Raw genomic sequence first — 15191 nt, forward strand, 5'->3', positions numbered from 1 at the left:
AGAGGAGGGTAGGTACTCGCACTACAACCCTCGAAGCCTTAGCTAATTACAATTACACAGCGGGTAGAGAAATATGTACCTTCGGGAAACGTAACATAAAATATTTCATGCTTTTTAAATATGCATAACGGATAAATACATGATTTATTTATCGATATCATAAAAGCCGTTTATACATTTCATCACTCAAGCGGCAACATGGCCTATCTTATTTTTTTACACTTTGAATGAGATATGTCATGTTGTCAAGGAAATTTTGATAAGGCGTGTTGAGAGTCGATTCGTGGCGCATCTAGTGAGAGTTTTTTGAAACTGAGGAAACAGGTCGATTTAGAAGGAGGCTACGAAACTTTTAACATATTTCAATTTGGTAATATAAAAGATAAGTCATGTTTCCGCATGTAAAAAACGTGTCCTTTTGTAAAATAACTAATATAAATGAGAATGCAGATGTAACTAATCACTTTGGGTACGTCATATTTGGTCATTTTTTAGTAGTTTCGGCCATTTCAAAGTAATTAATTCCAAATTTGTAAATGAAAATCAAGACCTTAATTGTTTTGACTATAAATTGGTTTTTTTTTAAAATAAACTGGGGAAAAAATCCCAATAAATTGACTGTATATTTGTAGAATTAACCTGGATTCCATAATGCCTGTCTAATTAACTTGTGTTTGCTTTTCTTTGTTGTATTGCTTTTATTATTTGTTACTTTACTGTTATTAACACATTACAACAGAGATGGAGAATACCCTAAAGAAGGGAATATGGAAGTCTAGGCATTTACAGGGCTTATGACCTGTCAATGGTATTGCTTTGTTTTCGTTATATGATTTGTTTAAATAGGACATTATACGTAATTTTTTTAAATAAAAAAAATAATATATATATATACATATATATAATGAATAATTTTATTGCAACAGAGAGGGAAAACATTCTTGAGAAGGAATTTTAGAAATCAAGGCATTTACAGGCCTTAAAGCCCTCTAATTTAGATCTTAATAACTCCCTAGAGAGTGAAATCCGGCCTGTCTACAAACGATTCGACGTGCTCAAAACATTGTTGATAATATGAAAACGATGTTCTGCAGCACAGAAGGAAATGTTCGAATTAGTTCTTAAGATCTTATGAACTAACTTAATGATGCATATCATAAGTACGGGTTTGAAACTTTGTCAAGACACGGTACTAAGGAAATAAAATATACGACTATGGTTGAACATTCTCGCCGGCTACTGAAGCCAACTACTACAGCGAAAGCTAGTTCCGAAGTATCTCTGCAGTATAAGGAACGTAAATAACCGCCCCTCCCTTTTACAACCCCCTACCGAACCACTATCGCGGATCCCTTTGCCAACCCAATGTGCATTGCGACATCCTAGACCAGAGCCTGCCAAACTTTTTTACTTCACGGCACATCAAATAAAAATGTCGTAAAAAAAGAAATCATAGGGTAGGTAAAAAAAAATATCAACAAATCAAATAACAACGACACCAAAACAATAATACGCTAAAACAATACTCACTTACAAATTCAAAAACTACTCTCACTCAAATGAAAGACATAACCCCTACAATACATCACATACAAATAATATAATCACTAGATCCTCAACACAAAGACAACTTAAACAAATACAAACTAATACCGCTTTCGGACAAATGGATTTGGAGTATTATTCAATTAAAATCTATAACCTACTTCCACTATCTATCAAAACAATTAGTTACGAGAAAATGTTTTAAAAGGCTATAAAAAAATAGATAGTGGAGCTGGGTAGCAGTAAAATGGATTGTCTCACTAGCCCAAATTCTTTATTTTAAATTATTTTCATTGTGCGTTTTGTAATATAAATAATGTAGATGTACATATCTACCTAGTTTTTAAAACAGTTTGAATATTTTGTTATTTATATCTGTTTATTAAGTTAGTCTTCTTTGTTTATTCTCAAATCTAAAAACATTTAAAAAAAAAAGGATATTGTTAAGTGCCCTCGGCACGGGTAACCCCAGTAAGTTCACATTATTTTTATTATTGTTTATAGTTTGTAAGAGTAAAATATGAATGAATAAATAAATATGTTCATAGGTGGTAATAATCTTAATAGTGAGACGAATGCAAATGGTTCGTAGAAAGCATTCTGTCAAAACTCTAGATCTACCATCTATAAACACTCTCGTTTTTTTTATTTCATTTCAACGAGCGCTAATAAACCAAATTTGCAAAGATACGATGGTCTAAACGGCAAAAGAGATTTAATTGCTGCTGTAGCCAATTGAGGGTATAGACTCCAAAATGATGACAAATTTAGCTTTAGCCTAACCAAGAAAATGAGGCTTTGAGCACAAGGTTATTTTTTAGATATTTTCTCCCCAGTTAGTGTGAGTGGGCGCCGTCGAATCTCGACAATGATTTGGCAATCAAGTGGTGAAAAATACTTAAAAATGATGCAGAAGGTATTCTAATGTCATCTGAATGGATTTTTATTTAGTTTAAGTAAACCTTTATTAACTCGAAAACAATAAATGAAATAAAACATAGAACACTTAAGGCTGAACTTGCCAAAAAAGAGTCTGGCTCTTGTGTTTGGCAAGTATACATAATAATATAAAAAAGAAACAAAAACGCATGACAAATAAAAAATAATAAATAAATAAACAATTTTTTAAAATTAAAAAATTGAGAAAACAAGCACTCTAAAAAAACAAATATATGTATATTTTATTTGTCCTAAAATTTTTCGTAATTTATTTCTCCCGCAGATTTTGTGGTAAATTATTTAAAAGATGTTTGACCGTAGTAGTTTTTATTCTCTGTTGAGCGAGGCATCTTGTTCTTAACCTTCCCGTAATACGGTCCGATGGGAGGCTTTCCTTATGCACCTGGAGCATACAACACTTTCCGTAAATATCTTCCACTCCTAAACATTAAACTCAAACTGATTTAAAATGAATGAAATTTAAATGAATAGATATTATTTAAATTAAGGCATCTTCTTTCGTGGCAAACCCTGAAACTTTTTGCGGCACACAGTTTTGCAGACACTGTCCTAGACCGCAAGAATGCATACAACATGTATAGGTCTGTTAACCAGAGCCGGCGCGAACAACACATTGAGCTTGCGTAGTATCTGCGAATAAGCGCATGGAATTACGTCACACAGCATACGCATTTCACGCATATGAACGTGACAGACACAACTTTTGCGTTGTTTGTAGCTAATGATATGATAATAAAATATTTACAGCGTGCTCCTGCGTTCGTCCGAACCGGTCAGTCATCGGCCATCGAACAACCGACGTGAACCTTTTGTGATCTGTGTTTATTATTTGTTGGTTAAGTATGAGGCTAGAATAAAATGTTTTGTCCAAAAATTGGATCCAAAACCTACTTAGAGGACAATCTGGCGAAATTTTGTAAAATCATGCATCAGAATATAGGTGACAAAAGAAAAATATTAATGAAGGATTTGTACGATGTGACGAAACGACTGGTGTTTCTGGGAGAAGTGTTCAACTAATCGGTTGTGAAGTACCCAAGTAAGCTACAGCGGCTGTCAAACCGCCAACATCACAATAGTCTTATATAATCAATTATAGTCCTTCTAAGAACCAGCGAGACGTTGAATTTGAAAAATTTGTCTTTTTTACAATGCGAAATGACGTAGATTAGCGAAATTATGTACCTTTAAAAATAATGGGATTTATTTGTTTATCAATAAGTGCGTATATATTTTTTTCCAATATAACTTGTAATATGCATTTTAATTACACTGTTTTAACTTTTATTACAATAAATGTAAAATAAAAAAAAACGTACTATAGTAAATATAAATAAATTATTATATTTTCTTCACCATTTGTTTTTTTTCATACACGCAACCCCCTAATCCAACATCGATTTAAATAAAAATAGCATATTTGGTTGAAATGTTATATTACCAAAATTTCTTGCCACCTTTGACAGGGGAATATAGAAGTCTAGGCATTTACAGGGCCTATCATCCGTCATTGACTGGTTAAAGTGGCCACTTTGCACACTGTGTAATATTTACCATTCCACCTATCCACGTTTCTTCAACTCTTCATTCTGTTGACTTTTGTGAAGTAAAATAGCCTTTATCCTAATAAACCTTTATCATGTGGGTGGGATTTATCCGGCTGAACCATTTCGTCTACTAGGCAACGACCGAAAACCATTTTTATACTACTTAGTTTAATCAAAAATGTTTTGAGTATGTCAATGAGTTATTTAGATCTAAACTTGTTGCAACAAAGAGAGAAAACACCTTTGAGAGGGGAATATGGAAGTCTAGAAAGGAAATCCAGCCTGTCTAAAAACATTTGGACATGCTCAAAACATTGTTGAAATATTACATTTTTTAAATCAACAGTCTGTACATTTCAAATACGTTCGTGTGAGTTTTGTGAACGCGCCAGCACTTGTTAATCGACTTGTACATATGTAAATTGAAATACAAATATGATTTTTTTGTAGGTTCATGGAATATGAAGGCAGAAAATCGTAAAGGCGGATGCGAGTGCACGTGATTGTGTTAAAATCCACAAGAAATGTCAATTTCGCATCTAATTCAAAAGTCTGACCTAAATTTACTGCAACAGAGAGCGAAAACATGTTTGAGAAGGGAATATGGAAGTCTAGGCATTTGAAGGGCTGTCATTGCGTGCTTAACCCTTCTGTTGCTTTCCGAAAAACATCTGCGCGTTACGGTGCTGTGTTATCAATAAACGTGTAAAAAAAAAATTTTTTTTTACATATAAATTTTATAAAAGGTACATGTTTTTAAAAAATTCTATACAGATCTACTTTTATACATCTAGTAAATGTTATCACTGTAACTCTCCAAAAAAAGAGACTAACTCTTGTGCTTGGAGAGTGACTTACACTGTTGTAGTTGTTTATTTATAAGAGTTTATATAATTTTGAATATACGAGTATATGAGAAATAAAAAAACATAGAATAAATAAAGAAAAACAGAAAATAATAATACATTTAATGCAGTTTTTACACGTGTTCAAAAATTTTCTTTAGATTTACTTTAAATTTATTTATTGATTTTTAATAATAATTTTTTACACCTTTGAAGACAAAGCTATTTTGACCATGACTTGTGTGGAATTTAGGAATTTAAATATTATTTTGGTATCTGAGTGACTAATTCATCTCAAATTCTTTTATTTTTTCTTCTTTATAAATTTGTATGATAGAATTTATTTTATAAAGAGCGTCTACTGTATAAACCTTAAATATGTTACATAGACTTTCCGTATTGAATGTTGAGGGTTTCTTTAAAATTACTTTAATAATTAATCTTTGTACTATTTCAATCAGGAAAATGGAAAACCTATACACAGGCAATTAATTCAGTAATTCAAAAAAAGTGTCTCTGAGTAAACGTCGTACGGGTTCTCGGTATTAAGTCATTTAGGAAGTAAAATAAAGTCTAAAAGGGCCGTGAGACGTTTTTTCCCACTGAAAGCGAACTGTTTTTTTTTTAAATCTGTAAATGAATATTATTTCAATATTTAATAAATCAGAGACAGGTTTACTCCGGGTGGTTTATTTCAGTGGAAATGTAGTCTAAATCAGCGTTTCCCAACCGCAAATCGGGACCGGTCCTTTGAGATTTTCTGCCTATCCGCAGAAATACTTTTAGAAATACGCCCATTTTAAAATTCCTGTACCAAAAAAAGCGTCATTTGTTATTTTTGTATTTGTGATAATAATATATTATAAACCAATAAACAAAATACAACATAAATAAAGGTTTGTATACAGCCGGTCCCTAAAATATTACACCTGTTTTCACCGGTCCGGCAGAATTAAAAAGGTATCAAAACGCTGGTTTAAATTACGTTTTAAAAAAAAAAAAAAAATATTTATTTTATTTATTTATTATTTCACGTTTTACATAAAACTTCTTTAAAAATGTGAATACCTCACTGGGCACAACCCGTGTCGAGGCATTCATTTACATGATTTAATATATTATACTTATCGGGTCTAAAAAATATATATAAAATACATTAAAAATATTACATATTCACATTTAAATCCACACCGATATACTCGTATATACATATATAATAGTAAGAGAGAAAAAAAAATTAAAAAAAAGAAAAAGAAAACAACATTATATTATTAGTACAGCTCACACATTTAATTACTGTGCAGACATTGGGTCAAGTAACAAGCTACTGTCGGCTCCCGGTGGCCCAACGTCCGCACAAATGCCAAATATACGAGTATATACATCAAAATGAAAAATATTTCTAAAATTTGGCATTTTATTTGTTTCAAAATTGCCTAGATTAAAGTTCATTACTTTGCGAATGAGTTTAATTTACCTCCAACCATCATCGCCAGACGAGCATTATGTTTTAATTATAAAATGTAAAAGTTTACGTTTAGTGGGAGAGGAAAGCTCGGTTTGGAACTGTGAGCAAGTTGGGAGCGATACTGAAGTTCTGAGAATACAAATCATTTTAAATGAAGGGGCGTGCTGGTGAAATAAGCCAAGTGAGAAATATTAAGCGTCCTTGCTCGTTCTCCTTATATTTTACTTGAATCTTAAGAAATTGTTTTTGTAATGTGGTTCAATTTATCTATGTAAGACGTCACTAAACGAGTAATTAGAAATCGGATAACATTTCAAGTTATAAAAAAGGGCGTATCCGTAAAACATAAATATCTATTCTGTGGGCGTATCTAATCGCAATCTCAAGTATTAACGAAAAACGTCATGGAGTTATATATATATTTGGATAATTTATACAGCGCCGTTTTTGTGAAAATCACCTCAAGGGCGCTGTACAATAAATAATTATCCCACCACGTCTTGCAGCTACAGAGCGCATGGACAGTTGAGGTTCGTGTTCCTCGTTACATTACAACAGGGATGGAGAATACCTTAAAGTATGGAATGGAAGTCTAGGCATTTACAGGGCTTATGACCTGTCGTTGACTGGTGAGTGGCCACTTTACACACTGAGTAACATTCACCATTTTGCCTATATTTGAACATCTATATTCCTTCAATTCTTTCATCTGTTGATGTTTGTGAAGTTAAAGAGCTGAAACCTTTATTTATGCGGGTGAGATTCATCTAATATAATTATTTCACCTACATACTAGGCAACGCCGGAAAATGTTATTTTTTCAATTTTTATAATAAATAAATGGGATGATTTTTGTCTTTTCCGTATTTAAAGATAAAGTTTGTTAGAAAATATTTCTCCATAGCATCAAATAAATAAATCAATAAAATAAAACATATAAAACAGAGATAATGCAATGCAACATAAATTTATATTCCAAGGTGTTCAGATTCCTATTATGTATAATGTTTCTCTCCAATCCGCAAAGTAGAATCCAAAAGTTTCAATCCGGGCAATCAAAATCATTAAACCTTTAAGTTCTAGCCACTAACCCTTTATTTAACTTGCCAGTAAAATTTAAGTGGTTAAATCTGCATAAAATTAAACAATCAAATCATTATGTGATGATAGGTAAAATAAATAAATTAATATTTAAAACAAAAAAATAACCTTGAGAGCAAACGCAGTCTGACTTTTCTTAAAACAAACGTATTCCCGTATTTTTTCCCTTGATTATGTCATAAGAGCAACTCTAGATATTTACCATTAGCGTTTCGTTTTTTCAAAATAAATTTTGATAAATTGTTTGTTACGGGAACTAGAATCATAAAAAAGTCCTTAAAAGCGCCCAGTTTTATCTGCTGTCTTCGGACATACGTTATAAAAATATTATTCAAAGTATTGACTGTTTTAAAAATTGCAAAAGATACCGACACAGAAAATTTTATTTTGATGCTTTTAAAAAAAACCCGGTTCAGTTTTGAGGTGCGGAAAACGGCACAATGAAACGTGGATGTTGTCGATTTTGGCAAGGCATAATCAGTCCGACGTGCTGTTGTCTTTTTTGCACGGTATAAGGTAGACATAAGCGAGAGTGGCAGAAAAACAACGTTCAAATACCTATTCATCGAAATTTTCTGGCACCGCATACTGATCGCATCACTGAAAATTGAGAGTAAAAAAAATTTTTTTTTGTATACAACACATTTAAGGGAGTTGGTTTAGTTAAGTACTACGCAATCAAAATCTATAACCAACTTCCACTGTGGAGATTTTTTTGTAGAAATAAAATTGATTGATTATCTGCCAACAGGATTTTGAAATATCTTCTTATTTCATACAATACTTAGGCGTTTTTTTTATGTTTTGTAATATAAATGATATATTAAAACACCTTCAGCGGGCTTTCAGATTTAAAAATAATAATACGTACCTGAGTAGATTCTTACATCCCATCGGCCTCGTGGTGTTATAGTCAGCGCGTTTGCCTACCATGCAAGAGGTCTCGGGTTCGATTCCCGGCATGGTTAATAAGAAATATTCACTAAAAAGGGTGTTTTTACACTAGAATATTTCATAGACCCCCTGGACTGGTACCTGAAGCGTAAGACTGATCATCTTACCTTAATGTAACGATCAAGATACGCTGCGATTGGTGTACCAATGCAGTGCCCTGTGCACCATAAGGTGCGGAAAGGGAATGATGATGATATGATTAATATATTTGTGCTGCAAAGTGACATGATATAAAAAGGTTTAAAAAGGCTATAAAAAAATGGATAGTGGAGCTAGGTAGAAGTAAAATGGATTGTCTCATTCGCCCAAACCAATATTGAATCAACTGCTCCACAAGTGTATAGCTTATGTTAGGTTTTTGTTAATTTCATTGTGCGTTTTGTAATATAAATAATATAGATGTACATGTATACCTAGTTTTTAAAACAGTCTGAACATTTTGTTAATTATTTCTGTTCATTAAGTTGGTCTTCTTTGTTTATTCTCAAATGTAAAAACATTTTAAAAAATTACATTGTTAAGTGTCCTAGGCACGGGTAACCCCAGTGAGGTCACATTATTTTTATTATTGTTTATAGTTTGTAAGAGTAAACTATGAATAAATAAAAAATAAAAAAAATAAACAAACAAAAAAAAACAAAAAAAAACAATGGCACATGAACGCAAAAACCTAATCAATTATTTTACCTTTAATAAAAACCTTAAATATATCATGTATGTATAATTGTATAGTGTTTTAAAACAGTTCATACCTAATATTGTCTTGATATACTGTAATTTTCTGTAAGTATATAATGTTTTCAATGTGTATTTTCATGCATAAAAAAAAGGAACATTGTAAAATGTCTTCGGTACGGGTTACCCCAGTGCCAGTAGAGACACAATTTTTAATCGTAATTTTATAAAAAAAATCATGAATAAAATAAGTTAAATTCTGCACTTTTTTGAAACTCATAAGTTTTTATGTTACCTTCTCTTTAATTTTTTAATTTCATCGTTTATATCCTAGGTATTTTCTAAATTTGTTGAAAATTTCGTTTACAAATTTCACATCAGTTTTCATAATTTCATACTTCTTGCTATGAGACGTAGGTATAAATAATAGCGATATGGAATTCGAAATTTGTATTGATATTTCGATTTAAGCCGTGGATACTGTTGGATGTTTTGTACAAAGGTACCTAAGAAGGACTTATCGACTAAAATGGGATTATAAGGGTCAGGATAAGCCGATAACTATTGGAATATATCGATTGAAGGAATGAATGAAAGTACCTTGGTCTAATTAAGGGACACAAAAGTAGCTAATGCTTATAAATGATATTAAGATAGAATCATCATATTATCATCTTACCGAGTTTTATAATTTGCGTAATACGATGAAAAAACAACTCTAACATCGTATAGCATAAAATGTAAAATATGGTGTTATTGAAAGTTTGCCCAAATTTACTTAATAAATCTTTCTCGGGTCTGAAGATCATGTTTAAAAAAACACATTTTTGAAAGCATCCCTTCTGATAATAGTCACCGCACGCGCCTGATCTGACCTAAGTAGTGCAATATTGCAGTGTAAAACCACCTGTCTAATGAATATTTATTTTGACCGAGAATTGCCAGCCAGGATCACCGTTTATATAAATATATATTTTTTTAAATACATTAGGTGTTAACATAAGTTGGGTCCGTTTTTTTTTTATAATTTATAAATGAACACCAAAAGGTAAACAAAATGGTAAAGGTAAATAATAAAAATAAGTCATTAAAAATAAAATTTTCTGCACTGCGGATTTATACGTATACGCCCTTCAGAGAAAAGTATTTTGAAAGTAGTGACGCGAAAACGTACCTATAGTTCTCATTCTTAATTGAGTGCTATGCAAACTCCTGACGTCACTGCGACCCGTGACAATCTATTGTCCAGGTCTATAAAGAGGCTATTTTTTTATATGTGAGTTGCATTATTCTTTTACCTTGCTTGTAATGTACAAGGTTTATAGTTACTACAAAGGGATAGTTATTTATTTGTTTACTTAAAAAAAAAAGTTCTATTAAATTTACTTCAATGAAAAACTTTAAGTTATTTAGTTGATATATTATGTAAGGATCGGATGGAAAGTTTCGGCTGTGACCTGTTTCAGGAGCCTCTCCACATTTGCTCTAGTGACGAGGAAACCACAGAAAACTCGTCAGGAGAAGGCGGACCGTTGTAATTCGTCAACAGATCATCCGATCCACTTGAAGAGTGTTCAGCATTTGGTGTCCTGCTATCATTGATACCTTTTATTGCCTTTACTATATCTGTCATGTATAATTTACCTCTCTTGGCAAGTCCTTATGACTAATTACTACATGAACATCGTGTAAATCCTCATTTAGTCTTCTGCATCGCGCCTCCAGTTGCATTCTCTGCAGACTAAAAAAGGGGCAATGCATCAATAGATGGGAGACATCTTGGAGAGTATTGTATTGACATTTTGTATTTTTGTTCCCGCAAAGCCGAAGCTTGTCTGCGAGTTACATTACATTTTTATTTTTTTAATTTATAAAAGGTAGGTACATAGTTTAATAATAAATGAATAATCAAATATATTTATGTGCACACTTAAGTTTCACTTGCTGTTTTTAATAAGTTTTTGACTATTTTTAAAAATGAATTTAAGTTTTTTCCCCCCGGTTTTCAGCTGGTATTAAATTATACAGTTTTGGTACTACACTCCCCATTGTTCTATCTCCATAGTAGTTCTTCTGTCGCGGCACCGCCAGCTGCTGTGCCGATACTTGTCGGGTCACGATCTGGTGGGTTACTTTGGATTTAAAACTGCAATCGAGGAAATGATCTGTCATTATCTTATACTGACACTATTTGTAAATAATTGTCAAAACGTTAACATAATCAAATAATATTTTATTGTTGTCTTTTGCCTTAATCTTTATTTTTATAAGTACGATAGTTTTAAAATGTGTAGGTTCAAGACTTAAAAAAAGATTAGGATAGTTGGTGCTAAGTTTAATAATGCAAAATTTAAAAAAATATATTCTGATTTTATTGAGTTAAGTTAAGGATTCATTATTTAACTTAATACAACCTAACCTAACTTTACATAGCAAAATTAATAATATTTTGCACGAATTTGCTCGTAGTAAACGCCGTCGTGTATTCATTTATACTAACTTACACGGCAACAAATGCACCGAGTTGAGTGGTTCCAGTGCATAAATAAACGGGAAAAAAATCTGTGCGAAATTTCCGTCAAAGTTTTGTCATTTTACCATTACGTGACGTGTTTTGACAAAATAATAACGTATTATTTAGCGTGTAAATGCGAGTCGGGATTTTTACGTCACATGCCGGCTTGTGTATGAAGAGCTAATTAACACAATTATGACTAGAGACAAACTCTTAATCCTATTAACCCTAAAGGACAACTCGTAACAGGTTACCAAACGTGAAAACGTCTTATATTCGTGTCTCTCAACGTAATAATCGGCTGCAACAATAGTTTCATGTTGGTATTTCAAACAAACAAAAAGCATGCATCTTTTCCCAGAATCATAAATTATTGAAATATTTTTTTTTTCTGAAATCGGTATACGAGTATATTTCCTGACTATAGACAACTATAAAGAAAATGCTAGAACCTTAATTGCGAATAATAATTAAAATTTAATCTAACTGTACCTATAAAAAAAGTTTTACATGCTTTATTTTTTTGTGTACATTCATATTATATTTATTTTCTCAAGTTTGAAAGAAGAAAGGCTGATCTGGGGTTACTCGGAATGGTTCCCTGGCGAAAAGATTTTTTAAGACCGAGTAAACAATTATTTTATTTTCATAAGTTCTATTTCATTATTATTAATAGATTTATAAAAATAAAAAAAATATTTGGCTGATTTATACAGCGCCATTTTTGTAAAAAACCACCTCAAGGGCGTTTTACAATTGTATTCTTAAATTTACATTCTAAGCTAAAGTGACATGTTATATTTTCTGATTTAAAATTGAGGGTATGCTAAACTAAATAAGTGAGATTTTAGTTGGGATCTGAACTGACTGGGACCGTCGATGATTCGTAAGTTTGAAGGCAATTGGTTTCAGGCAGAGGGGCCGGCAACGGCAAAAGCACGCTCTCCGAATCAGGCATGCAGGCAGCTGAACACATCCCTCAGAAGTGTCCAATTCTCGACACGGATAGAGAGACGATGCTCGATGGCTTGTCAAAAGTAATAAGGCCAACATGGGATTTCCACTAATTTTGCAAAGCAAATGATTTTAGAAAATTTGTTTTTGCAATGTGCGGATCTGAAAATAGGCCACAAGACCTGACCTGTGATGGCCGGGGCCTTTCAGGCCTTATTACGATTTTTTGTTTCGCATTAAAAATATTTTGATTTAAAAAAGACATTTTCGCTTTTGATTCGTATTTTTCACAATACTGACTGCACAGAGATAATGGTCAGCAATCGTTGTAACAGTGACACAATCATACATTTTATACTTTTATTTTGATGATAAGTTGCCATTTTATTATTTTATTTCATCAGTCTGTTCATTAAATAAGATTGCACAATCCCGATAAGCCTAACAATTTAAAATGTCATTACATGCAAAGTGGCGTGTCTAGATTTGGAAGGCCTAATTTGACATCTAACACCGAAATGGTTTCCGCGCCCCGATGGGCCCGAGATAAAGCGATCAACTAACTGACAGAAGCGCGTAGCGGCGGCGGAGGCGGGGGTGGGCTGACCTGACCCATGGGACTAATACGGCCTACTCCATCTCCAGGCTTCACGAATCTCGAGGGGTCACATGCATAGCCAACTCGGCCCACAGAATAGGGAAATATCACGTACTACAAATACCGATAAAAATATATGAAATGTGTTTAGAATCATTAATAAATTGTATTTTCAAAACCAATATGGATATTGTGGAGAAATGTTTTCATATATAACTTTAAAAAAGAAAATATAAAAAAATATGTTACTAGAAAAACGTGGTTTGAATGGTTTGGAACAAAGGTAAACATGAACATGAATCGTGACGTATTAGGGGCGTGGCCAATGCAATGACCGTTTTTGCGGGAATTTAAAATTACAAATATTTTTTATCCTACTCAAAAGTAGCAAAAATTTTTTTTTTACTGGACTGTATTTCATAGATTCTTATTACTTTAAAAATGTAAAAAAGGTGATATTTCCCTATTGGGTCTATAGAGCATAAACTAGAAAGGGTAAATCTTTCTAAAGCGGAGGGCGCTACGTACGTTATTGAAAATCTAGTACAGATAGAGGACTATCGGACAATCTGACCATATTTCTAATACCGGTAATTTTTCGGTATTACGTTTGGTATTCAGTTTTCAGGTTTAAATCGTTTTAAAAGATGGAAATGCAGAAAATAAAAGTGTTTCAAAGAAAATCAACAATAAATATTTAAATTCAATGCTTATTTTTTAGGTATTCTTAATCTTAGGTAGGTACATGTATTTTCAACGCGACAGTAACATATTTAACCTGACAAACACATACATTTCTTAAAACACACCATGCATTAAATAAAAAAAACTAAACAAATTCAGCAAGACATAAAATAAGTGAAAATACAATACAAAAATTAGGAACGTTTAAGCAAGTGTGTAAGCATTAAATAAAATCCGAATAAAGAAAATATTCAGCATGTTGTTGGCGGGCGTGGCTTATAGTAGTAATGTTACCTAACTAAAACGACTAGGAAGCTACTGTCGCTACTGGCGCATGTGACTGAGTTTGGTTGAATAAAATCAGCATTCTGATTTCTGATTGGTTGAATGAGCGGAATGGCGTATGGCTAGACAAAGAATCACATTTGAAATTTGAAACATGAAAACCAGACACAAAAAATCATCAAACCCCGGTAATAGAGAACTCAATATCGGTGTTTTCCATATCGCGGTTTTGGTCCGATATTCCGGTTTTTCGATATAACCTAAAACCGGTATCTAAACTCTAAGTACAGATTTATAATCGAAAATCAATTATTGTGTAAACAATTCACTCAATCTACAAAAGGTTAAAAGTGTAAATAATATATAGTGTAGAGGTGTGGAATTGGTTTTACGGTTAATGAAAAGTAGGATTGAATGAATTTAACCTAAAGGAATAAGTAAATAAAAGATAATGGGCCTTACTCATAAGCTCGGCGTGAAGTTACACCTAAGTAAAGTAGTATAATTTGGATGGGAATACCATACTTATTCTACCATTATAATAAGGATGGTATTCCCATCCAAATTATACCACTGTACTTAAGTGTAACTTTATATTAAGTTTATGAGTAAGGCCCTTAACGTTACTTACAATTTAGGTTTATTGAACACGTGAAAATGCAGTTTCGCGTTTCACAAATAAAACAAAGAATACTATATCTAAATGCTGGTGGAGGCAGAGAAGGGCGAGTGACGTGTTGCGCGCCTTTATATAGGTCCATTGAGCACTGCGGCCATAGACAACACATTCTCGTACCTGACTCTGGTCCCCACAATAGCTTTTATGGAAGCGTGTTGTCATCGTTTTAATTTCTAAACTACGTAATTAAAAAAAAAAAAACGAATCATTACATTTATGTTTTAATACAAGGGTTGATTTGTATGCCTCACCTGTAACCTATTTAAAAGTGGATGAAAAAAAAATTATGCCTTACTTTTCGACGTGATCCATGGACTTGTATGCACCTCATCCAACATTTTTATAATTTCCTGGTAAAACATTTGTCCGACCCCTGCTAAT

At 32.5% G+C, this 15191-nt stretch overlaps 1 protein-coding gene across 13 annotated transcripts in view; it reads right to left on the minus strand.

Annotated features, from left to right (window-relative positions):
• Positions 1–15191, minus strand: part of EndoA (SH3 domain containing GRB2 like, endophilin-A) — a 151143-nt gene that overhangs the window by 63306 nt on the left and 72646 nt on the right. The gene's annotated exons all lie outside the window — the stretch shown is intronic.

The sequence above is a fragment of the Micrasema longulum genome, unplaced genomic scaffold (assembly GCF_059751315.1).
Source record: "Micrasema longulum isolate JH-2025_06_02 unplaced genomic scaffold, ASM5975131v1 h1tg001734l, whole genome shotgun sequence".
Taxonomy (NCBI): Eukaryota; Metazoa; Arthropoda; class Insecta; order Trichoptera; family Brachycentridae; genus Micrasema; species Micrasema longulum.